This window comes from Periplaneta americana, chromosome 10 (assembly GCF_040183065.1).
Source record: "Periplaneta americana isolate PAMFEO1 chromosome 10, P.americana_PAMFEO1_priV1, whole genome shotgun sequence".
Lineage (NCBI taxonomy): Eukaryota > Metazoa > Arthropoda > Insecta > Blattodea > Blattidae > Periplaneta > Periplaneta americana.
Genome location: NC_091126.1, coordinates 67,300,654 through 67,327,766, shown reverse-complemented (window position 1 = coordinate 67,327,766; position 27,113 = coordinate 67,300,654). Strand labels below are relative to the sequence as shown.

Genomic DNA, 27,113 nt, shown 5'->3' with positions numbered 1-27,113 from the left:
TATTAGGAAAACTGATTACAGGCACGGTAGTTTCCAGTTGCTTTCCGTATATCGTATGATAATGAAGATGAAAATAATGATGATGATGATGGCAAAGTGTACCCGAGGACCAAACGCCGAAAGTTATCCAGCATTTTCTGAAAGGGTTGAGAAAAATCGGTCAACCAAGTAAAGGCTGGTTCACAATAAACCTGGAACGGAAACGACAACGAGAACGAAAACGGAATATTGTTAAAATAAATGTATTTAAATATGAGCATTCACAATTAACTATTGTGAATGCTCACATTTAAATACATTTATTTTAACATTACTTCCGTTCCCGTTGTCGTTTCCGTTCCTGGTTTATTGTGAACCAGCCTTAACTTGTCCCAATCAAGATTCAATCTCGGGCCCGGGAGTTTCGCAGTCAGGCATGTTGACCACTACTGCAAGCAGTAGACTAGATTTTCTAACAGTATCAGAAAACCCATACAACTAGAAAATTACTACATAGCGTACTGAAATGTCATGTGTTGCTACACCTACGCACCCCTCCAATTCACAGCTGAACCGTGATACAATATGACAAAGAGCTGCAGCTGACCACACGCAGATCGTAATGCTACTCCCTACGAAGCAATAACTTTACAACTACCCTCCACTTCACTTTTTTTTATTTTACAAACGCGGGCTTAGAAATCATGTTACGAATTAGTACACTGTTGAATGGTGAAAACTACATAATTTTTGTGAATTTACTGAAGCAGAAAACCATGTGTATGCGTAGTTTCATTATGGTCTTCGTAAATATGAATCCTACGTGTAGAGTACACATCTAGCACTCAAACACATACACAGGTTCAGCGTCTGGATGGAAGAGTGAGGAGTGTAATATGTCAACTGGAAGAAATAATCGGAATTACAAAAGCGTAACTGCGTCTATAAATTTATAAACAACGCTTTTCAATGGTCGGTATTTTCACCCACATTCCATTACATTTTACAAGTGGAAAGGTGTTTTGTGAATTCTAGCACACCAATTTAGTTCAACGTTATGGATACATTCACCGGAAGTATGTAATAAATGAAAGTGCTAAAACCGCACACAATCAGTTTAACTAGATTACAACTAAAGGGTTTAACATCTATGCTACTTTTACATAAATTTACCTAAGAATTAACTTTGCTTTTAGTTACGAAAACATTAAAGCCAGCTCAATAACACAATTATATTTTCATTCAAATTCCTGGAATTTTTAGCTAAATGTTCCAGTTTAAATTAGCTCTTTCAAATTGCCTCTTTAGATAGCTCGCGCAATAAGATTAAACATCTTAAGATTTTAATTGTAGAAAATAGGAAATTATTAATATAAAACAAGTGCAATCTCTGTAATTTAATCGCTGCGATTTTAGAAAGCGACATGCATTATTTTTCCTGTGATACGATTTTAATTGTAGAAAATAGGAAATGATTAATTCAAATATAAAACGTGCAATTCCTGTAATTTAATCGCTGCGATTTTAAAAAGGCGACATGCATTATTTTTCCTCCGATACGAGTTTAATTGTAGAGAATAGGAAATGATTAAATGAGATATGAAACACGTGCTATTTCAGTAATTTAATCGCTCCGATTTTAAAAGGCGACATGCATTATTTTTTCCTGCGATACGATTTTAATTGTAGAACATAGGAAATGATTAAATGAGATATAAAACACGTGCAATTTCTGTAATTTCATCGCTGCGATTTTAAAAAGGCGACATACATTATTTTTTCCTGTGATACGATTTTAATTATAGAAAATAGGAAATGATTAAATGAGATATAAAACACGTGCAATTTCTGTAATTTAATCGCTGCGATTTTAGAAAGGCGACATGCATTATTTTTCCTGCGATACGATTTTAATTGTAGAACATAGGAAATGATTAAATGATATATAAAACACGTGCAGTTTCTGTAATTTAATCGCTGCGGTTTTGAAAAGGCGACATGTATTTTTTTCTGCGATACGATTTTAATTGTAGAACATAGGAAATGATTAAATGAGATATAAAGCACGTGAAATTTCTGTAATTTAATCGCTGCGATTTTAAAAAGGCGACATGTATTTTTTTCTGCGATACGATTTTAATTGTAGAACATAGGAAATGATTAAATGAGATATAAAACACAAGCAATTTCTGTAATTTAATCGCTGCGATTTTAAAAAGGCAACATGCTTTATTTTTCCTGCGATACGATTATCGCACGAATGAAATGAAAAAAATTAAACCCGTTTACAACTGATAATCGCGCAATGCGAGTATTTATCGCTACAAAAGTTTATGACTTTGCTTATGGAACATTGTTATTACTTCTGATTTTGGTCCATGGGATTGGTGACAGTGGAATGGTATTTGGTGAGGTGAGGCCGAGGACTCGCGATAGATTACCCGACATTCGCCTTATGGTTGGGGAAAATCTCGGAAAATCCCAACCAGTTAATCAGCCCAAGCTCCCGACCGCAACTCCGGATCGGCAGACAAGTCGACTGAGCTACGCCGGTGGCTGGCATAGTATGTTGTAGGCCTAATTAATCAGATATGAATGTTATGGGTAATTAATTATGAACACTGGAGGTTAAAATAGGCCCTCATCTTTATAACATTAAACAAAATGAACATCACAATACAAACAAAAACATAAAGATCTATGGGAAAAAGTAAGCGAAAACACACTTATAATTTGAAATGAACTGAATGAAAACGAAAAATCTGTTTAATATAAGTATATGCCAACTTTCTGAATTTTATTATGATCTAACAGTGCATTAATTATTGTTTATATTTACTGTACAGGGTAGAACTAATGTATCGTAACTATACAAATTTTAACTAACAGCTTATTAGTTTCATTTTGGAGATGCCGATAAGCTCACTGTATTATAATATCAATTTTTGTTTTCCACCTGTGCTTATCTGGAGTCTCAGCCATGCACCACATAGGAACACTCCAACATCAGCTAAAATTACACGCATGGCCACACTAGACAGCGGACTCAACAAAAAATAGCTTGTATTATATACGTCTAAGTACTCAATAACAGCATCAACGATTCACAGTAGTCAACTTGAACAACATCAAAAACTCCAACATACAATACTATGGAAAATCAGTGAAAGTGCGTCAAAAAGACAGTTTTTACCAATAACAGTAAAAACAACCCAATTTTAACGATATAACAGGCCAACGCAGCCAACCATATATGTGATAAAATCGATATAGTGTATACAGTGTTTTACAGTGTTTTTATAGTGTATATATTTTACTTGTTTATATTTATGTGTCATAATAATGGTTTTAACATAATTTTCTATTGTCCTATATGGGTTTTCAAAAGATAGAATTTAACAGAATCATAACAACCAACCACACACTGCTTATAGTAATTTTAGCTAAATTAAGAAATCATGAAAGGTCATACACAAGTGAACAACCCACAACATAATTAAGAAGCTAGGTCTTCACAACACACAATGACATAGACCCCATATCTGAAGATGACACACACCGAGTGTCGAAAACGTTAATATAAATCCAAATATTAAGATAAGCACAGGTGGAAAACAAAAATTGATATTATAATAACAGCTTATTGCTTGAACAAAGTACAAAAAAAAAAAAAAAAAAAAAAAGATAATACCCAGTTTAGTCCCAAATGAATACTTTTCACAGAAAAAAAATAACTTTCTCCTACATGTTACGACTGTTTTACTCTATAAGTACATCCGAACGATTCTGATTTTTACTCTTATCATTAGATAAAGTGATGAAGTTTTCAAATAAAATGGGCGGTTTTCTCGCAAATTAAGTAAAAATTAACACGTAGACGATCATACTTCCCGCCTTTAGGAAGTGGCAAACCCTACTACAGCGATTGAGAGCCGGAATGGTGCTTTTCATACCGAATGTGTATTCATAAGTGAGCCGGCGATGCGCTGTTGCTAAACTACGTACACTTTCAGTCTAATTTTCTCATTAACCACGGACTTAATTACAAAAGGCATAATATATTTTTATTTATTTTAAAATATTCTATTGCCCTTCCAATCTGGCAGCTATATAACTTCCAGCCTGTATATTAGCAAATTATCATTCTATGGCTTCCTCTGGTGATGTTAAATATTTAGCAAAATAGTACAGTATTCCACTTCTGTACCAGTGATATTTCCCCTTTGTATTGTATTGTATTTATTAACATTCCATGGTATTCATACATGCTTACAGCTAGAATATGGAACAAGTCAAAAACGTAATACTATTATAAAATCTTAATTTATAGTCACAGTCTAGATGAAATATATACAGACGAGATTTACAATATAGTCTACTGGTACAACACATAGTTTTAGTATCAATTTCATGAAGTGTTACTGAATGTCATGAATTCACCTACAGAATAGAAGGCGTGAGAAATTAGGTACTTCTTTAATTTGGCCCTAAATAATTTTATGTTTTAAGTTTCATTTTTTATATCGATAGGGAGGTTATTAAAAATTTGTACTGCCATATAACGCACTCCTTTTTGATAGCACGATAGACTTGCCCATGGAGTATGAAAGTCATTTTTGACGTGTATTTATGCTATGAACTGTTGAATTAGTTACAAAGTTTTCACGATTACATACGAGGAAGATTATTAATGAAAAGATATACTGACAAGCCATGGGCATTATTTGTTGTTTTTTTTTAAATAGTCCTAGACGATTCCCTAGATTTGGCACCTACTATTATTCCACTTTTTTTTTTGTAATAGAAATATACTGTTACTATCTGTGGAATTTCCCCAGAATATTATTCCAAAACTCATTACCGAGCAGAAGTATGCAAAGTATATTGTTTTTAAGGTATTGACTATCTTTTGCATAGATCTAATATCAAAACAAGCTGAATTAAGTTTGGGGGTAATTTCTTTAATATGATTTTTCCAATTTAACACATTATCGATTTTTAAGCCAAGAAATTTGGTTGTTGTTGTTTCTAATAGGGATCTATTATTAATTATTGCGCTAGAAATTTGCGACGTTGAATTTGGACAGGATTTAAATTGAATTATGTTAATTTTGTTACAATTTAATACTAATTAATTGACTGAGAACCAGTCACATATTTTGAAGAGAATTTCCTCTGTTGAAGATTGGAATGTGTTGGAGTTATTGGCTGTAATTACTATACTTGTGTCATCTGCAAATAATATGGGATGACCTACATCTTTTATTAGGGGGGCAAGATCATTTATAAACACTAGAAAAAGTAGGGGACCTAATATTGATCCTTGAGGAATTCCATTATTAATAGTTCCCCATATCGATGCAGATTTCATAGTTGTATTGATTTCAACTTTCTGTTTCCTATCTATGAGATATGAGTGAAACCATTGGTGTGCAACACCTTTAATTCCATAATAATCTAATTTATCTAGCAACAATCGCGCAATAGGTTCTTTACTTTCGCAAGAGCAACTGTATAGCTTATCTCTCTCGGACAAAATTATGAAAATACTAACAGCCTTACTAATTGTATTACAAAAATTCAGTATGGTCTTTAATTATCTCTAACAGATTCTTCATCTACTACCCATGTTCCCGAAAGTACACTTCGTCAAAATGAAAGTGGCGGCGTCTGAGAGACTAAGTTCCAATCCGTGAGCGCTCGGGACAGCCTGGCTTTATTCAAAAGTTTGCGTATATTCTTCTAGTAGTTATAATGGGGGAACACAACTATTAATCACTAAAATCTTCCGAGAAAATAATTCATATACGAGATTTAAAACAGACAGATAGTTCAGAGTTTTTAAACAGTGAATATTGTAACACAAACACTATATACTGTATAACAGGTTCTCAAGTGGAGTACGGCCATTGTACGTTACAATGCCGTTCTTACTGCAGTAGTACTCTTAGCATAGTTGGTAGAGCGTTAGCTGAGAGTTCATGAGGTTGCAAGTTCAAATCTTCGTGTAATTACTAAACCTTTTTTTTTGTTGCCTTTTAAATGCACCAGTGAAAACATAACAGGCTTTCGTCATTTTTTTATCCTTAGAATACTTTTCACTTTATTTTTTTCGTATTAATATAAACTTTTGACGATAGATGGAAGTAACACTAAACGCGACAATTAGGGGCTTTCATATTAAAATGCTGTGTTAATTATTTTATTAATCCCTGCTGCTTTGTACTCTACTGCCTAAGTAACATTCAGTAAACAGCCTAGCCTATGTTGACGGTTAAATAATTGGCAATAATTAATTTGCAAGTTGTGCTACAGGGAATATGATTATTATACTGATCTAAATCCGTGATCATCAGGGCCTAAACGTAGTAATTGCAAACAAGAAGGAAAATCATAATTCTGATGACAAAATATACCCTGATTTTCTGGAATTATAACCACAAATTTTCACCAATTTTGTAATTATCTGTAAGTAACATGAATTAACATAAACAAAATTATTTGATTATATTACATTAAAAGGAGTTGTAAAATATGAAAGGAAGGACAAAACAAAAAATTCACTACGGAGATTCGAAGCATGCTGTGGAGGTAGTCCAAATCAGCGCCTTGGATTATGGGGTTAACTAAAGCGGCGCACGGAGGTTTACGGTAGTGAACTGCGCTCTCACCCGAAGGAACTTACGATACGATTTTCATTGAGAGTAGAGTGTCATTTAAAACAAAATGAGATAAAATTCTGCATATATATTTTCACCATTTTCTGTCACTTTAATCTTGGTAGTCGTATCACTGTTCTTAAAATCTCTCTCTCTCTCTCTCTCTTTGGAATATAACATAGATATGTCCTTTTAAAAATATCCTATGATTCTTTTTTGGCGATTTTAAATTTTAAAATGCCCTAATTCGAAACTTCTTGTATAAAAAAAATTCCAAAACGAGAGAACTTTTCAAGTATGTTCAGTTAATTCAAAGGTACAAAGAATCAAGAAACATGTCCAATATCAAAACATTAAAAATGTAGCACACACTATGCAGTACGTTTGGGGGGGGGGAGAGTTTCTTTAAATTTCACGAACTGTGCGCCAGCTCTTATGTTGATTTACCCCAACATACTTGCATTCCACGTTTTATGGACTATTTTGTAGATGATTAAGATTCCAATTTCAGGTTCTATTTATAAGTGTGAGGTATACTGTAAATGGCGTCTTAATACATTTTAGTATTTTTTTTCTTATCACGTACCAATAAACTTAATTGGCAATGGCACTACTATCTGCTCACACAATAGCAATGAACATAAATTGAAATCATTTAATAGGTACTGAAATCAATATCTACAAAATGCTATGTTTCTCAGAATCTTAAGAATTTAGGTACACTATTGTCAAAATTACTGCACTCACAAACATTATATGTATTAGTCCAGACACTGCAATTATGCTTGCGATATTCAGATACAGTATAACATTTGTTCTTAAAGTAATACACAACCTCAAGGCAATTTGATGTATTAGAATTAAAAATATGACAAAAAATAAAAAAAATAAATAAATTTAGGTTTTTAATTGTGCATATGTATAAATAACCGGAATCCTTGACCTACATTTACGGATTCGAATTATGTTAAAGCAATTTTATTTTTACTTCAATACCAACCAGAAAATTTTCTATATATAATTTACTCATTGGAGCAAACTTTTTGCGTAGAGAATTCATTTCTTAGAAATGCCTGGCTGTAAAACGAAAGAATACACATTAATAATTCAACATGGAAACGACCCAAATCCAGATTATTTCAATTTCATTTTTTTTTTCTTGTATATTAGTCCATGATACTAGAAGTTTATTCCTAAGGGTGTAATTCGGGCGTGGAGGTGCCAAGGTACTATTTTTCGAGGCTGGATGGCTCCAGGCCACATTTCTGATTTTCATATTATCGTCAAATTTTGGATTTATAAAAAGTCATATGTTATTCATATTTAGAAAATCTCATAGTGAAATCTGTTCTTTAGACATAATAACCTCTACCAGAAAGTTGCTCCAATTTTGTTTTCTATAGAGTGTCTCATAATTCCTATTACAAACTTCTAGGGTTTGAAAAGGGGACTAAGTAGATAAAGTTTTGATTAGGAACCCAAGTCCGGAAATGTATCGTTTCGATGCAAAATAAGTTTGAAGATCGATTCGATTTAAAATCTCCCGCTTCTCGGCACGCAAACAAAATGGGCTGAGGGCGACTTATGCAGTCCCCTGATATCGTGTGTCTTCTGTTTACAATCAGTTCTACTGAGTCGGCTTTCACATCAGTTGTGATTCAGTCATTGAGCAGTACAGGATGGTTCACTGACAAGAGCTCTTTGTCTCTAGTGAAGTGGGAGATGTGAAATCGATTCGATCTTCAAACTTATTTTGCATCGAAACGATACATTTCCGGACATTGGTTCCCAATCGAAGCTTTATCTACTTAGTCCCCTCTACAACCCCTAAAAGTTTGTAATATGAATTATGAGACACCCTGTATATGGCAATATGCTACCAACTACTTCTGTTCAAACAATGGTTCAGTAGCTTATGCTTTGAAATGCCAGAGCCTAGGCATTTTTTTTATAGAAATACACCACTGTCTACCCTTAATGAAAAATGCACAAAATACACATACTGTATTTCCGATTTCACTCATTCTGCCGTTATCCCACACACCTATGCCACATATATTCCTGGCTGAAAAAGGTTCAACCCTACCTGAAACAAATATTTCTGCGTCCAAATGACCTAAATGAACGCACGAACACTGTAGTCATAGGTTATACTAATAATATTTCGTGCCTGAAGATGACACCGCAGATTTCTTAGACGCAGTATCGCGTACATCATGTATCAATCACGCAAACTATCAGAGTAAAATAAAAAATCCTTTCCCTGGAAATGTTCGTATCTTGAAGTTGGGCTCTTTCCATATTGAACGATTGATATGCAATGCCACGAAGTATTCGGTATAATTTCAGAACATTACTATTTAATGATCTCTAACATACCTCAGATTACAGTTCCGATTTTAAATATCAATGGTAAACATAAAGTACTACTCCAACACAAAGAAAGTTCATCGTTAACTGGCACAGTGTTACACCAATAATTTTTTTACCATTCTCGAAATGACCTCACCTGTACTACACCACCACATCTTATAGCTCTCTAATCAAAAACTGTGATAATGGTTTGGAAATTTACATCAGAACATGCAGATATGACCATGTATCTAAAGTACAGGTGCACAAAAGAGAGAAGGGTAATGGGTTGAAATGAAAAATTGTACGAATCAGAATGAGTGCCTGGAAAGATTATCACATCACGTGTCCAATAATATTGGGTGAAAAGATTGTATAGATTCTATATTCTATATTATAGAAATTCCTGTGCTGTTATCTGGCTCTCAGAGACTACAGTTAATGAGGAGATAGCTTTCTACGGGTGATATGTTGTACATTATTGGCAATTTCGGCTCACCACGAACTATTAATCTAAAATATTACTAAATATAAGCAGTCAAAACATTCACTCACCAAAAGAAAAAAAAAAGATGATGAAACTATGTGGCTTTTTGTTTTCTACAATATTAACTCTTTAGGTTGATGTATATAAAAAAGTAAATAATCTGTGATGAAAGTGCCTGTAAATTACTATTAAGAACACTTAATCATCAATCTCTTACTCAGCAGTTATTTTGTACAAGAGATAAAGAGACTAGACTTGGAAGAGAGAGCTTTAGAAACATTTTTTTAAAGCAAGAGGATTCTATGTATATTTTCTGACTATTACACTTTTACTACGTCATACTAATTTTGACCAATAAAACGGTACGAAAGGACGTCTTTCAACTAATCATGGCTGCTTATCGCACAATTTCATCGCTTCCCTAGCATTTGTTTGTTTTTATCACTATCCAAGCATTTGTTTCTTTGTTTGCCAACCTTGCAAACTGCAAATTCTTTACGATACTATAAAACATGGTTTGCGATCGTAATTTGTTTCCCACATAGATAGTCGACTGAAAATGGAGGCTCCGTTCAAACATTTTGGTGAAGGTAGGCCTAACATTAGTGAAATAGAATTTCAATAAGTCAGTTAATATTTTATTGTATTAGAGTACTTTATTTCTTCTAATCTCTATATAATTTCTCCTATTTTTATCACCTTCCTACAGTCCACACCTGTGGAGTAACGGCTAGCGCGTCTGGTCGCGAAACCAGGTTCGAATCCCGGTCGGGGCAAGTTACCTGGTTGAGGTTTTTTCCGGGGTTTTCCCTCAACCCAATATGAGCAAATGCTGGGTAACTATCGGTATTGGACCCCGGACTCATTTCACTGGCATTATCACCTTCACTTCATTCAGACGCTAAATAACCTGAGATGTTGATACAGCGTCGTAAAATGACCTACTAAAAAATCATCTTCCTGCCATTTGTTTCTTTGTTTGCCAACATTTCAAACTTGAAATTCTTGAAGTAGCAGCTCCGTTCAAAAGTTAGGATGAAGCTAAAATTAGTGAAATAGAATTTCAGTGTCAGTTAATATTTTATTGTATTAGAGCACTTTATTTCTTCTAATCTTTATATACTTTCTTCTAATCGTGTAATAGTCAATTAAATCCCACTCAAATTTTGATTTTGTCTAGATAAATCAAAACCTCTAGTGAGATTACTGTCGATAAATAGATTTACTAGTAGCTATTAGAGCTGTTTCCAAAAAATACATAGTTTCAAAGTTTTATTTTTATTTTGATGTTTCCAATTGAATTTGAAACTCTCACACAGTTCCTATTTTTCACTCTTTACATGTATAGATTTCATTTTAAAAATTTACCAACTTTTTCCCCGGGTGGTGAAGGGATTTTCTCGTTGGCAAACTTCCATAAAAGCCCCGAGGTCCACTCAGTCCCGTATCAAAGGGTGATGTCGTTTCGGCTCCCAATAATCTATTCTGACTTTTGCCTGTTGATTGGGGCTGGGCATTTTGGCTCCCGCTTTAACATCAAAGGTCGGTTGTTTCGGCGCCCATTTCAACACTGAGAACTGGTCGTATCGGCTCCTGCTTCGCGTTTAACATGCTTAGGATTAAAATACTGGCATGGTTAAAAATGCTGAACTAACGCAAGAACGCAAATCTAGCATTCAGGTAAAGCTTCCTGTGAAGCAGAGCGCTGGTGCGTTCAGCCAGAGGTCCCGGGATCGATACCCGGCCACGGGAAAAATTTTTCCCATGAAATTATTTAACGCAAGAATATTTCGTCTAAATTATAAACATTATGTTAACATAAAGTATGTTTCAGCCATGTTATAAACATTGATTTGAAAATTTGTAGCTTACTTCTTTCATGTACTGCAGTCTAGTGATCTTTCCTTGTTGGAAGTCAATCATGATTGCCTCAACAATTGCATGTGCTATGTTTCGTTTCTTTGATTTTCTTCTGTCTATATTGCTTGGAAGCTTTATGTATGTGTATTCTTGAATTTTCTTCAATATTTCCATGAAATGATAATATATATTAGGATGGGCAGCATTAAATTCCTGATTGAATTTCGCATGAAACTCGCAGCAGTTTGTAGTCCGGTCTCCTATATTACCAAATTAGCTCACATTTACCGATGGAAGTAAGATTCATTCATGTAATTATATACATATAGTCAAAAAAATTCATCCATCTTGTCGCTCTGGATTTTTTTGTCTGGAAGCAGGCTCAAGATCAGAGGAACATAAGTGTCTAACTTTTATAAATACATAAAATACTGGGTGTTCAGTTCAAAATGTGTCATGGCTCGCTGTATGCCGTCATGTGGCTAGCCGATGAGCCTAGAGAATTCAATCTTCCTACACTTCCGCAGAGGTGTATAACCTAAGAGGCAGAGAAGTTGCCTAGCAAGTACGGCGTTCATTCTGAAGAGTACGTACCGATACGTACGGTAACGCCGGCAGTGGCAGGAATGTGAACTATTTGGAAATACGTACTGTCGGGATATGGGGAGAGGGTTAAGACGATTACTTACGTATTTGTTGACATTAACTTCGACGGTCAACATGGACACGGAACATTTGATTTGTGTTGTGGAATGTTACCGTACGCAACCGATGATAACAAATACCCTGCGTACGACTTGCCGGCGCAAAACACAGTTCGAAAGAGGTTATGGTAGCACACAGACCGTACAGACCGCCATCTGTTGCTACGACGTTCAAGTTATACCGTGCACGTTCTCAAGTTCAGATTGAAGAACGCCTTAAATAATAGGCAACTTCTCTAACATATAAGGTGAAACTCGCTTCAAATCTGTGACCCAACAACAGTGACGTCATGACACACTTTGAAATGAACACCCAGTATAATTATGATAAAACTGGTTCGGACAACTTTTGGTTTTTACTCACGTAAAAATGAGTATGTTATTTACTTAGTCGTTATAGAAAATTACATCTTCTCCAATAGACGTTAATTTATATTCAGGAACACTTTCATGCAACTGCTTCAAAGTTTTAGGTAACTTAACAATTTTTCTTAACTTAGCAGTATTTAAATTTTTTTCGTATTCTGTATGCATTGTGCGCAGCCAGAACCTCCATGTTCCCTCTCTCTCCTTTACTTCGCGCCTTACAATTTTTGCTGGCCGTTCAGTGATTACTTGTTCCGCCTTTCTTTTCAGGGAATTGCTCATTTTTTGCCGAACTAATCTGTCTTCCTTTTCAGGGTTGTGAATTAGGTTTTCTTCCACAATAATCTTGCCCACCAATTTCACGAATGCTTTACAACTTCGCTTAGTACACTTCCACCAGCTTTACGGAAGCTGAATTTAAAATTTGCTATCGTCAATTCTTTATATTCCTTGCTGTAGCCTACATAAACTCCACGACAGAACATGGCAGAAGAATCACAACACAGAACACAAGATTGGTGTTTAAGCTGGTAGTAATCACAACACAAAATGAGAGACTACCGGTAGTTTATATTTATGAAATCTTTCTGGCAACACCTAAATATCGATATTCAGGCTGACGTCACATAAACATCGAATCGATTTAAAAGAGTTGGTAGCAATCACAACACAAAATGAGAGTTCTGACACACCTAAACATCGATATTCAGGCTGACATCACATAAACATCGAATCGATTCAAAACTGTTGGTAGTAATCACAGCACACAACACAAGAGACGTTCAGGGAAGAATACCGCTCCACACCCGGGAGCCGATACGACCGTTCAGGGAAGAATACCGCTCCACATCCGGGAGCCGATATGACCGTTCAGGGAAGAATACCGCTCTATACCAGGAGCCGATACGACCGCTCAGGTAAGAACAACATTTCAAACCAGGGAGCAATACGACCATGAAGTGTAGCCACGGGACCCGATACGACTACCCTGGTATCAAATTGAGTACTGGGTCTTACCTGGGGGTAAAAGGTGGTGCCGACCACACCAACTTATTCTAGTGCTGAGGTAAAGACCCCAACTGTCTTCATTGTATCTAAAGAGGATACTTTACTTTACCTATTCGTATTATTTTCATTTTATTACTTTCAGTCACATTGACAAGAGTATATTTATTTTGTGTTCAGCCATCACAATTTTATTTATTGTTAAAAAGATATTATTCAGCCATATTTTTATGTACATTTGTGCTTGAAACTCTTAAATAACTGACTCATAATAATTATGTTCAGATGCTCTAAAATTTCTTTCACAAGATCAAATTACTGAACTTTTTTATTCGGGGAGGTCTTACACCACTCTGGTAGCCGAGACCCTCATCAGCCCCCTCATCCCTTTCTCTCAGAATAAATGGATTATTTGTGTGCACTTTGTCTTTTAGGATTCCCCAGAGACGGAAGTCCCAAGGGATTAGGTCGGAGGCATCGAGAGGACCACACATTTTATTGATAATTCTATCCTTGAGTAACCTACCCTGTGAAGTTCATCCACAGAATAGTCAGCTGTATGTAATATGAAGAATCCTATTGGAAAAAGGCAAAAGCACGCTCCTTCTCCAACAGAATTCTGGAACAGAACATACAGCTTACTATTCTATAGACAAACTTCATAAAATATTCGAGGATAGAATTATGAGTAAGAATGTATGGCTCTCTTCACTCTCCAACCTAAACCTAAACTTTTCTCTGAAAAACTGTAAAAGTCAAGTGTGCAAAATTAACCTGGCAAAACATCGCTTCCATTTCTCAACGGGAAGTGCAATGAGTGATGTGCCATTTTCTTAAACAGATGAGACAAATATTTAGAACAAGAAGGCAGTTTCAGCACTTTCTTTCTCAATATGGATGACTGAGTAAAGTTTAACTACTTATGTTTAGTAGTATTTTATATTAAGAGTTTGTGGTGCACTGAATACACATACTGTGTCACATATCACTGCTAGCAATCACTCTACATAACCAAAGTCAACAAGTAGCTCACCTGAGGTCCAGGTAGCCGCATATTGGCCTGTTTACAACCTGGTCACTCAGTATAAAAAGTAGCAGACAAAAATTATGCATGTATGTACAATCTTAGAAAAAAGTTTTGTCGCACAAATACTTTATAGACTAAGTCCCAGAAAGGAGGCAGTGTGCACGATCAGAGGACGAACAATCTGGTTCACAAAACAACAACTAGTTGAGGTAATAAAATTAGTGATGTTTCGTTGTATGTCTGATCATGCACAGTCTCCTTTCTGGGACTGTACATGCGTTCCCCCTTAGTTTTGCCCTCAAACATTTTCCTATGGTCCAAATTCCCTGCTTAGTGTTATTCCCATGGTATAATTCTATATAGCTATTAAACCAATACCTTCGTTTTCTATAATATTTAATTCCCAACCAAGATCACAAATTTTTTCAAAAGAAAAAGACAAATAGAAGATAACTGCAAGAATGTAAATCTGTATATCCAATTTCTTTTTATAACAGTTGGGAATTTTGTAATCAATTACCGGTTATGGTACCAGTACATGATTGCAGCTACAATTATTAAAGCTAATAACAGAAGTGTGAGATAGATAAAAAGAGATTTAACACAATGTTTCAAGTATTTTTTTTCTAATTGTTTACAATCAACTTCATAAAAGGCCAATTCCAAGCGTGACGTAATTATATTTGTATACATTTTCATTATGTTTCGTAATATAGGCCTACACAAAAATAAATTATATATTCAAATGAAATTAATACTAAATGAAAAGGAATAAATTATTACGATAAAATTGTAACAATTTGATTTCTCTAAATCAATTACGTTTTAATGCCGTTATAAAACAGAGGCGGGGGAAAAATGTAAGGTGCAATTTATGCAGCCTGCATGACAACAAAATAACAAGAAATATAGCACTGATATTTACGGTTGATTTTGTTCTTCGCTTGCGGGTAGCGTGACTTTACGGCGCACAGTTTGTTTTGTGTTGCAACACACATTTTGTGTTATAAAATTTCCAATCTGCAGTGACGTAATTACACTACGCCGACATTTTACTTTGCATGATATTACATAGATTAAAAGATCTGCGAATTATTTTTTTCTGACTGCAATATTCTTTAGCCTATTATGTCAATGAAAGTTAAGGGAATGCTTTGATACAAATTGAAAATTTCTGTATTGAATACCCTTTCTCACTTCCAAACGAAACAATTAGCACTCCATTAGCATAACACGTGGTTGCTTTATGACATTGTTTTATGTACTGAAATAATGCAATAATAATAATAATAATAATAATAATAACAAAGTCTTTTAGCTCATCAATCTGTTTGCAGAATGTATACTTTGTATTACTCCACTTCTGATATCGATACATCAAACTGCCGCTTATTACGAACGAAACGTGGAACTAGTAATTTTTTTATGATTTCATTAGTCTGCAGAAAATATTCGTCTTTTTCGGGGGAGCTCACTAAACAGTGCCTCACTGTCATATTTCTTAAAGCTGCTCACATTATAGCCGTCACATTCACAATCATTTATAAGGCACGTGTAATATGTTATGGCTTCTTTTTCCAGCATATCTTCCAAGCACAGTTATCAACTTCATCACCTGCAATTTCTTCTGGTGGTAAAAATTTGTCAATACTCTTGGAACAAATTTAACAAGTGCCAGTCATATGCTAAAACTTTTGTCAATTCGGAAAATTTAATTGGGATATTGCGATCTCGCTTATTTAATGCATCTATTAATATTCTAAAATGTTGATGATGTCGGCACAAATACACATTTCTGGGTGTCTTGCTTCTCAGGTAGATGCAGTTTGGCCCCAAAGCACAGAAAGACGAATGGCCTATCACACACATAGAATGTTCTGCCTTAAAGATTTCATATGCCTTCTACATAGTGATGGACGTCAATCTTTTCTGATTTTTTTTCTGAAATATCCTTAATGGAGATGAAGACTTTAGCGCGAGGTGCCTGTCAGCTTATATCACCTCACTGGAGGAATTGATTTAATTTTTTCTGCAGGAAGTGTGGTCTGTTTTCCACTGGGTTTCGTACTCACGAAGAATGTGTAATATGTGCACCCACAACCGCTGGGTTAATATCGAAACAACTTATTACTGTTTCCGAGAACTCGAAGGCAACACCTTCGAAACATGTTTCACTGCTTTTTCTAGTGTTTGCACTTACATGCAGATGACATATCGCTTCAGTTACTTTAGCACTTGAAGATGGTACTGCTTCACTCTTTCGTACTTTAATTTTTAAGTTCACGATATTTTTTTCATGTACTATTTTATTTTCTCACGGTGTCACATCAAATCGCTAGACCTCATTTTTTTCTTTTCTTTTGCCTTTCGCATTGTTTTTTTCATTTAATTTTTATCTTTTTCTTTTCTAGCATGTTCTGCTGGAGTAAGATCCGTTCTCTATGTCCGTATAAAAACACCTGTGTACGTCTAAATAAGGACAATCGGCAACACAATGACAAACACCTAATTATTCACGAACCGTGCGTCTCTATACGCGACTGACACTACAAGCTGACTCTGTAAGATCTAGATTAAGACCCCTATTTTCATCATTCCTTGTTCTGTTCTAAGTATAAATCAATGTTTCTTTTAACTCTCTATCACTATGGTGATATGTTTATGAAAGATTATGAACACTGAATGGAAAGAAGCTCTAAATCTTATGTCGTAAACAGTTACTATTTGCATATATGGGAGAGTCGGGTAGTATCGGACATCGGGTAGTGTCGGACAGTGCGTTTCTTTCATCTACCACCATATGGTAGTACCTGAATGACGTGGTTATGTTTCTCTATGCGACATCACAGAAACGTAACCATGTCAATCAGGTATTATCATCGTGCGGTAGATGAAAGAAACTCACTGTCCGATATTACCCAATGTCCGATACTACCGGACTCTCCCCTAGTTGCTTCTTTAAATTTAAATATTCCTCATTTATCGTAAGAATAAAGGAATGAAAAATATTGCATTATAGTATTATTCCGTCGTATATACAATATGTGGCCAAAAATATCCGGACACCCACCTCAAAATGAAGTACAATTTTGGGCAGCCCTCCATTGGGAACACTCGCAGTCAATACGGTGTTGGCCCAACCTTAGCCTTCATGAGAGCCTTCATTCTCGCAGCCATACTCTCAATCAGGTGGCGAAAGGTTTCCTGGGGAATGGAAGCCCATTCTTCCATGAGCGCCAAAATGAGAAGAGTTATTGATGTGGATCGGTGTGGTCTATAGCACGATGTTGGCATTCCAAAACATCCCAGAGATGTTCTATCGCAGTGGTTGCCAAACACCACGAAATTGTGACGTAATAGAAATGCAACCCGCATACCACTATCGCAGGGAGGGGGTTGAAGTGGGTATCTCCTCAGGTAATGTAATGAATGGCAATGCAGAGACGGACTGCAAAAGTAATATAATATTCTTCTACTTATTAACTACACACACTTTTTCTGTGTTAACTTTTATCTTCCTCTTCAATATTTTTGTATTACTAATAAAATGAAATATATTTTTATTTACCATAAAAAGAACGTGTACTTTACACCAGCAGATATTTGAAAAACGCCGATAATTTTTATTATTTGTTTATTAATGAAATATTCAAATTACACTACACACGCCGAAAAAAAAAACGAAGTATTTTACCTCGATTAAGACATAGAAGCCGATAATTTTTATTGTTTCTTTATTAATGAAATATTCAATTTACAGGTAAGGACGTGGTACGCTTTGTAACAAGAAGAATAATGACAACGTGCATTGTTCTTTTATACTTCATTTAAAATTTTACAACAAATTAAATACCGGTATCTCATATTTTTGTCATCTGCACAAAAGAAATACTGTTCCTCCCATGCTCCTTAAAATTAAGTTTTTACATATTATTTGTTTTCTGTTTTGGAAAATATATCGAAACATATTATCCTACACATTTGTCACATTACATGTGTACGTCCGCTGCTGATAAATCTCTTTACTTATATCGAAGTGAAGGCTGTAAACAGAGGGTTGGGGGTATGATGCCATGGTTACGCTTGAGTGGAGGCAGGGGCATGTGTCGCGACACAGCTTTTGGCAATCACTGTTCTATCGGATACAAATCAGGACTCTGCGCAGGTCAGTCCATTAGTGCGACATTGTCGTCAAACCACTCCCCGACAAGCCCTACAGTATGGACTGGTGCTCGGTTGAGTTGAAAGACACAATGGTCATCCCCGAACTCGACTTCGACAGAGGCAACATGAAAATGGTTAAAATGTTAACGTAAGCTTGTGCTGTGACATTACCAGGTAAAACAACGAGGCCAAGCCCCCTCCAGGAGAAACATGACAACACTGTAACTCCACCACCCCCGAATTTCACAGTCGACACTATAAAGGCTGGTAGATGTCGATCACCAGGCATTCATCCTGCCTAAGGTTTTTCCGTGGTTTTCCTAAGGCGCTAATACAAATATCGAGATGAGCCCTAAAAGAAATGGGCCATGGACCTGCACTCACATCTCCATGATCATTATACATCTCTGCCCTCTCGCCTATCTCATCCCAATTGTCACCACAGAGCCAATTGGCTGGTCTCTATTTTGAGACGATTGAACAAGATTCAAGTCATAATTCAATGGACCCCCTACCTAAAAGCCAATTGGCTAGTCTCTTGTATTGAGACAACTCATCCTGCCTAAGGTATTTCCGTGGTTTTCCTAAGGCGTTAAGACAAATGTCGGGATGAGCCCTAAGAGAAATGGGCCACGGACCTACAGTATATGCCTTTCCCTATAAAGTTCTCCAAATTCTAACAAAACGACGTAAATGCCCTTGTTCAGAATCTATAAAATACCAGTTACATGAGCGAGGTCTTTCGTTTAGTCGCATTGCGAAAGAGCAGAGAACCTATCAATTTGCAGATTTAGAATTCGCGACGTCTTTTCTGACGGCCTTCACCTACCTTGTCATCGAACAACAGACGACCGAGTCTTCTCGACTCCACTTGCACTGCAAAATGGCAAAGCTCCTTTCAATGTGCAAGCTTACTCCTGCCATCAGAACAGCAAAGAAACGAGTCTTCTCAACTCCACCTACACTACGAAATGACAAAGTTCCTTTCAATGTGCAGACTTACACCAGCTATTTCTTCCTCGTTCTGTCCCGTGATCACTTTAATCACATTTCCTTCCCCTCGCGTATGTGGTACCTAAGAAGTTACGTCCAATTTCGGCTTTTCCCCTTCAACATTTTTTAGAGCTCCTTCAGTGGAGCAGCGTAATCCGGAGTGAGACAAGTGGCCAACAAGCTCAGAGCTCACATATTCAGTTTGTTTCAGCCCCGAATCCTTTGCAAGGACGCGTTTTGCGTACCTTTTAAATTTCTCCTCCCACTTCTCCTCTTTCAATTCAATTCACCAGGCATTCGCCACCCATATCCTACCATCGGATCGCCACATTATATACCGTGATTTATCACTCCACACAACGATTTTCCACTCTTCTAGGGTCCAGTTTCGACGCTCCTTACACCATGCGAGGTGGCATTTGACATTTGCCGTGTGATGTATGGATATGGGCAACTGCTCGGCCATGGGAACCGAGTTTACGCACCTCGCGCCGAACATTCATGGTGCTTGAAGAAGATCCTGATACAGTTCGGAATTTCTGTGTCATGGTGGCGGTGGATGATTGACGATTACGCTGTATGACTCTCTTCAACACTCGACGGTCTCTGGAAGTCATGGGTGATCGGCACGCATGCTTTTGGGTTGTACATATCCCTTCAAGTTTCCACTTCAATACAACATCACTAGCAGTGGATCTAGGGATGCTTAAGAGTGAAAATCTCGTCTTCTTACACAAGTACCACATAATCACCTGACCACGTTGAAAGTCCGTGAGTTCCTCAGACCACCTCATTATGCTGTCTCGCGCTGTCTGCTGACAGCTGTCTGTAGACTACTGTGTCGCCTTTTATGATAAAAACACGTGTCCGGATACTTTTGATCACATAGTGTATTCCTACATAAAGTACATTATTTTAATGTACCGAAGTACATATGACATTTCCATGCAGATATTCTGCGTCATCATACGATGAAAAGTAATGGAACACAGAAAAATTCTCTCTGGCACCGGGATTTGAACCAGGGTTTTCAGCTCTACATGCTGAAGCTTTATCCACTAAGCCGCACCGGATACCCATCTCGGTGCTGGACAGAATCGTCTCAGTTTAAGTTCCAACTCTTGGGTTCCCTCTAGTGGCCGCCCTCTACACTACGTCATAGATGTCTATGAACGTACGACCGAAGTCACATATGTGCTGAGGTGCACTCGTTATGAGTGACTAGTTGGCTGGGATCCGACGGAATAAGCGCCGTCTTAAATCCGGTGTGGCTTAGTGGATAAAGCATCAGCACGTAGAGCTGAAAACCCGGGTTCAAATCCCGGTGCCGGAGAGAATTTTTCTCTGTTCCATTACTCTTTCATCGTATGATGACGCAGAATATCTGCATGGAAATATCATATGTACTTCGGTACATTAAAATAATATATATGATATGCGTAAATCACTTCGTGATTTAAGGCGGCGCTTATTCCGTCGGATCCCAGCCAACTAGTCACTCATAACGAGTGCACCTCAGCACATATGTGGACTTCGGTCCTACATTCATAAACATCTATGACGTAGTGCAGACGGCAGCCAAGAGTTGGAACTTAAACTGAGACGATTCTGTCCAGCACCAGGATGGGTATCCGGTGTGGCTTAGTGGATAAAGCATCAGCACGTAGAGCTGAAAACCCGGGTTCAAATCCCAGTGCCGGAGAGAATTTTTCTCTGTTCCATTACTCTTTCATCATACATAAAGTACGTTCATTTGCTTCGAAAATATAATATTAACGCAATTAAGAATCCCAGAGTGGTACTGTAATTACGTCACGGCAATAATGGCCCGCCCCTAGGAAACCGAATTATTTTCCATGTAATGATTATGACCAGTTAAAAGCTCTTAAAAGTTAGTTTTGCATACAAATTTTCAAACATATTGACTAAAGGATTTTCTTCAAATAAAAACTTTTGTTGTTGTTTCGTAATTACATGGCATGCACGGGAAAATTTATGGCCCTGCTAGAATGTGTAAATGTTGCAATTAATCAAAATAATCTATACAATTTTATCGGCGAAGATTTGTTCTTTCATAGCATACAATTTCAAAATTTGTATCTTTTTAAATAATATTAAGGCTGATGTCATACGGAAAATAGTGTATTATTTGACTATCTTCAGACGTAAATAACACATAAATTGAATGCCTTTAAAAGGTCTGAAATTAAAAATGAAAACAACAGTACTCAAAATTAAATTAAACTTATGTATGAAGTATATATTTCAAAAGTTACTTATTTTTTATTCGTTAGTTTAATTTTTGAGGTGTGGATGACTTTTTGCTGGAATAGGCCAAACATTGACATTTAATAAACTTATACTTTAATGTTTCAAAAAAACATTTCAAATCAACTTTATAATATGTATTTAACTTTTTTTTCTTTCTGTAATTCCAATTTGCTCTAATCCCCAATCACAATTTATGGTAAAACTTGTTATAAAAACTACACATGATAAAATTCTAAACTCTCAAACTACTTTGTTGCACTCCAGCATGAGTGTTCCAAACTCACTTTTTAAAAATTTGTACTTGGAACTTCATATTCTGATATAAAACGATAAAATTTTGCTCAACTAAATTAGGGCTTTTTCCTGATACAAAGTTCAGTTATTACTATTTCCACGCTTTAACGATTCCTCTCATCATCCCATAAGATATTCATAGACTACTGAATATATGCTCCAAAAAAGCACTGCTTTCAGGATTAGCAAACATGCTTAACTACTATTCTTATTTGTGGAGATTTTTCTGGAACACCCTATCCTGAAAATATTTACTGTACATCGTTTTCCAACATATATAAAATGTTCATCTTTCACAAAAGAAGAAGCCATTTCAAGCACAGTTCATCAGAGTGTATCTTCATCTAGTTTAGGGCTGGGCAGCAAGAGCAGATTCTACTCTCTCACGGTGAGTCATATGATTTCTCTTCATCCCCTTTCTTTCCCGCCAAACACCGCACAGCGTTGATTCAGTGACGGATGAATATTAAGCGTCCCCATTTAGTAACTGGTTCCGCTCCCGATGCCCAGCCCTGTTCTAGTTGAAGCTCTAGTTTCTGTCAGACACTTAAAATTTCTTTCAATTTTGGTGTAGGACCAGAAGTTTTAAGGCTGAATAATAATTGAAAATGCTTGCATTTTTAGCTGCTCTGAGTTTAAAGTTAATATGCCCCACAACATAGAGAAAAATCCCATTTAGCATACTACTTGATAAAAGCTCTTATTACAAATTTTCACGCACATATGATAAAATTACCGGCCACAAATAGTTCCGAGAAGGTGTTGATAGATACTGGCCACCAGCCTTATAGATACCCGCCAAAATGTCCAGTTGGACCAACGAAATAATGGCTAGTTGGCAACCCTAGCAGAATTACGTTAATAATAGTCTGATGTCTAACAATAAAAAGTATTTTTTCAGCACCAATAAAACCAGTTAATCACTCCCTGTATAGTCCAGATAGTCTACAAATTAATAAGAAGCAAATACTTGTAATAGAACTTTTGGGCAATTCGGTACAAAACTTTGGTCTGGCAGACATCGAGAATCTTTGACAGATTAGGTTTGAATTAGCCTATTCAGGTTTTTTGGTATGTCTACCAAAAAACGTATAAGTAAGGCATAACAAAAACCTCAACAAACAGAACCTAACATGACACTGATCCTCGATTATGTCTGTCATAGTACTGACCAAAGTTTCCTACCGAATTAGCAAATTTAGATAATCTTTTTTTTTGTTCCATATTATACACTGGCAACAAAAAGTATTGGCACACTCAATGTTTTCCCTGTAAGATCTGTATGAAGGGCAAGTTTAAGAAAATAAAATTTTTATTCCTTAATATAATGTAAAACTAAAAATCTTTCACAGAAATTACAACAATAACAAAAAAATAATTATTTACAAAAGAAAATCTATTTTCTGTTTTCAAAAAAGAATTGCCACATTACACTCATGCATATAACATGTCTCTGTAATGTATTTTCAGTATCCTGAATGCAAGTCATTAGCATGGATGACAGCTTCCAGATGTCTCGGCATTGAATGAACTAAATTTCTCGTCGTTTCAGGGGAAATTGCAGATCACACATCCAAGAACCCTCTTAAACTCTTCCTTATTAGATGAGCAGCGCTTGGCTCTTTCCCGTCCAAGATATTTCCACAAATATCTGAACTCCAAATATCCGGATCACATTTCAGGACAGTTTGAAATTGTTTATTCAAGAAAGTTGCATATGTTTAGGTTTTTTATTCCATATATTGTACTATCATACATAAGTAAAGTTCTGTTCTGTATGGGATATGAAGAGTTCTTATAATTTTAATCCGTTTAAAATACTATTTCGTTTGAATATGTCTAACTTCGTTCATTATAAGCTGTAGACCTATAATCATTTTGCACTTTTAATACATAGAGTAGCTTACAACAGTTGTTTCTAGACTCTTTTCATCTCCGACCCAATTGTCTGGATTCCTGTATATCCGGATAATTACTACCCCCTATTAGTTTGGATAATTGGAGTTCTACTGTATTATTATTATTATTATTATTATTATTATTATTATTATTATTATTATTATTATTATTATTATAGTATGAAAATTAACGTCTCCAAAATTAATGTAATAACCTTTTCTAAAAAACTTCTTCACTGAAATTTAATTATCTAAATAATATTCTAATAAACAGAACTGATTATGTAAAAGATCTGGGAATATTCATTGATAGTAAACTGTATTTTCATAATCATGTTGATCACATTTACAATTACGCATTCAAAACGCTGGGAATAATACGGCTAATAATAATAATGTATTCTTTTTCCACGCCTGATTCTCTTTTAATGCTCTGCTATATATTGGTGTGATCGATACTCGAATATTCATTACAAACTACTGCATACAAAGAAATTTTATATTTTTATATTCATTCAGATTTCTGTCCATTCCGCGTAGCTATATTTATGAGAGAAAAAGCAAATACTTTAATTGATAACCTAACATTCTAAATGTGCTAAGTGCCAAAAAAAACTTTCTGAGATACTGATGAAAAACACGCTGTGAAGTGCATGTCGAGATACCTACAACACTGTCTTTTGGTGCATGAATGAGTCACAGTTGAGATATGACAAAGACAAAATTTAGTATGATATTCTCATATGGATGTTCCTCCCTTAGATAGAATAAATTAAATTTGAAAAATTGACACTTAGCACATTTAGAATGTTAGATATTCAACTGTTGAAGCCTATATCCTAGACGCCATGAGCTCTATTATCTATTCTTTGCAACATCCTCAAAGGTGATATATCCTGCGACTCCTTGCATAGTGTATTCGCTTATATATTCCGACAAAAGATATGGGAGCTCCCAAACTTTTCTGTAACAGAAATTGATATTTTTTTTCACCAGTCTCCAGACACATTAAAAGTTCCAACATGCATGGCTGCGAATTCGATCCTTTCAAAGTAGGTATAGACTTGGCAATGACATACCATTTATTTATTCTTGTAAAATTATCATTAATTTTAACATTTCTAGTATTCTTATGGTACAATTATCACGATTAGAAAAAAATTCTTCATTTAAGATGGTTTTTATTTTTATTTGTATCCATCGATTATCATAATATTAATTTATTACTTAGGCCTATTTCAAATTTGTTAGCTATTATTACCATTATAAACAATTATTTTAATTTATATTATTGTATTATTAGTATATCAAGTGTGCTAGGCCATTACTGGCCAATGCCTGTTGTCTAGCACATTAATGTCACGATTCATATATAAATAAAAATTAACATCATTTCTCAAAAACGTAGGGTCAGTACTAGGCTATTTATTGTCAATATTCCTTATTAAACACTGTCGATAAATAAAGACCTATTAGGCCTACTATAGAATTAACAAAATCGAAGGCACAGTTTCAGTGTCACTATAAAACATCTTATGATATGATTTGTAATTGGTTTAAAAGCAGACTCAGTATTTCTAAAAGCACGATTTAGGTTGCAAAATTAAAAAAAATTATCAAAAGGAGTAATTTAACTTAAATGCTCAAAACGTTATTTGGTACCGAACTTGAAATTCCTAAGAATCAAATTAAGCAAAAAACAAATAAATAAATATATATATATATATATATATATATATATATATACATATATATATATTAATAATTACACACAAAGTAATTATATTTTCTCCATATTCAATGACGATGCTAGGGCAGAAGAAAACTCTGGAAGCCTATTTCGAAATACAGTAACAACAAAAGTCAAATTTGTAACACAACATATAACCACATAAAATAATATAGTTATAAAATTACTGAGACTTAAATTATAAATGTGACCAATCTACTTCAGTTTTCTAAAATGATGACATGTTTCAAGAAGAAATTAAATACTAACTTATACTTATTATCTTTGTCATACTTTGATGAATTCGTGTTTCGTAAAATGATAATTCATAATTGTTGAAAAATCATTCCTAGCCCTATCACAACTGCAAACAAGTCTGAAATGCAAGAGGAAAATTTTAGTATACGGATTCCTCACTGACAATTATATTTTAAAATACTAAAGAGAGCAGATATGTCTGCGTTTGTCGAATGCGCATCATTATGCTTACGAAAAAGCACTTTTCAGTGCCAATAATTTCTTCTGTGTGCACAAGGTTGGAATTTTGAAGTTAGAGGGAAAGGAAGGAATCCGTGTTCTGAAATTTAGCCTTTATTTACATTACGCTAATTTGTACATACTAGACACTGCAACGTTTCGAACCAATTGTCACGGATTATTTTTTCTATTTGTAGCCTACTCCGAACTGTGAAAGATTTCATTACATACCAACAAACTGATATCAATGATCATTAAAAACTATCACCCTCCAAAATAATTGGGCTAGCCTATATTTTCATAAATTAATCTAATTATTGCTTATCATCAACAAATGAGCACTTCATACAACTTCAAAACGACGAAAAATATTCAAATAATACATAAAATAAGAATTATATGTGCATCATACTCTACCTGTTTATGTGGGAACACAAATAATAAAGTCCCCTTATGTGAAGTGTTCTCAACTCTGAAGTCCGATAACGGCTCTTTACGTAACTTGTGTAAATATGACACATAATAAACACGGATTCTACCAAATACAACTTAATAATCCCAATATGTGCCACATAATAAAATACAATTCTTCTTGACACAAGAGATGCAAAACGTTTATAATCAACATAATGCGATACCTAATGATGCCGCTATAAATAGCAGCGTAAAAAGAAAATCCAATTCCATAATCACACACAGTTTTGTATTTACTTACACTTTACACAAGATAAGCTGCACAATTTTCATATAACAAACGGAATATATTGCTACAAGTCAGCCATTTTGTCTGGGCATGGCCAAGGTTATACTGAGCCACTGTAACCAATCTTCGAAAGCGAGAAAACTCC

The 27,113-nt window shown here is 35.4% G+C and overlaps 1 protein-coding gene across 8 annotated transcripts in view; it reads right to left on the bottom strand.

Moving 5' to 3' along the window:
• The window catches only part of Slmap (Sarcolemma associated protein), a 215,630-nt gene extending 188,517 nt beyond the window's left edge, over nt 1-27,113 (bottom strand). For 5 of the 8 annotated variants that reach the window (XR_011334357.1, XR_011334358.1, XM_069837661.1 and 2 more), the window contains exon 1: nt 26,683-27,066. The gene's annotated coding sequence lies outside the window, so the exon portion shown is untranslated. Of the gene's footprint in view, nt 1-26,682 lie in introns of all 8 variants that reach the window. The other 3 variants (XM_069837662.1, XM_069837660.1, XM_069837663.1) reach the window with 2 other exon arrangements.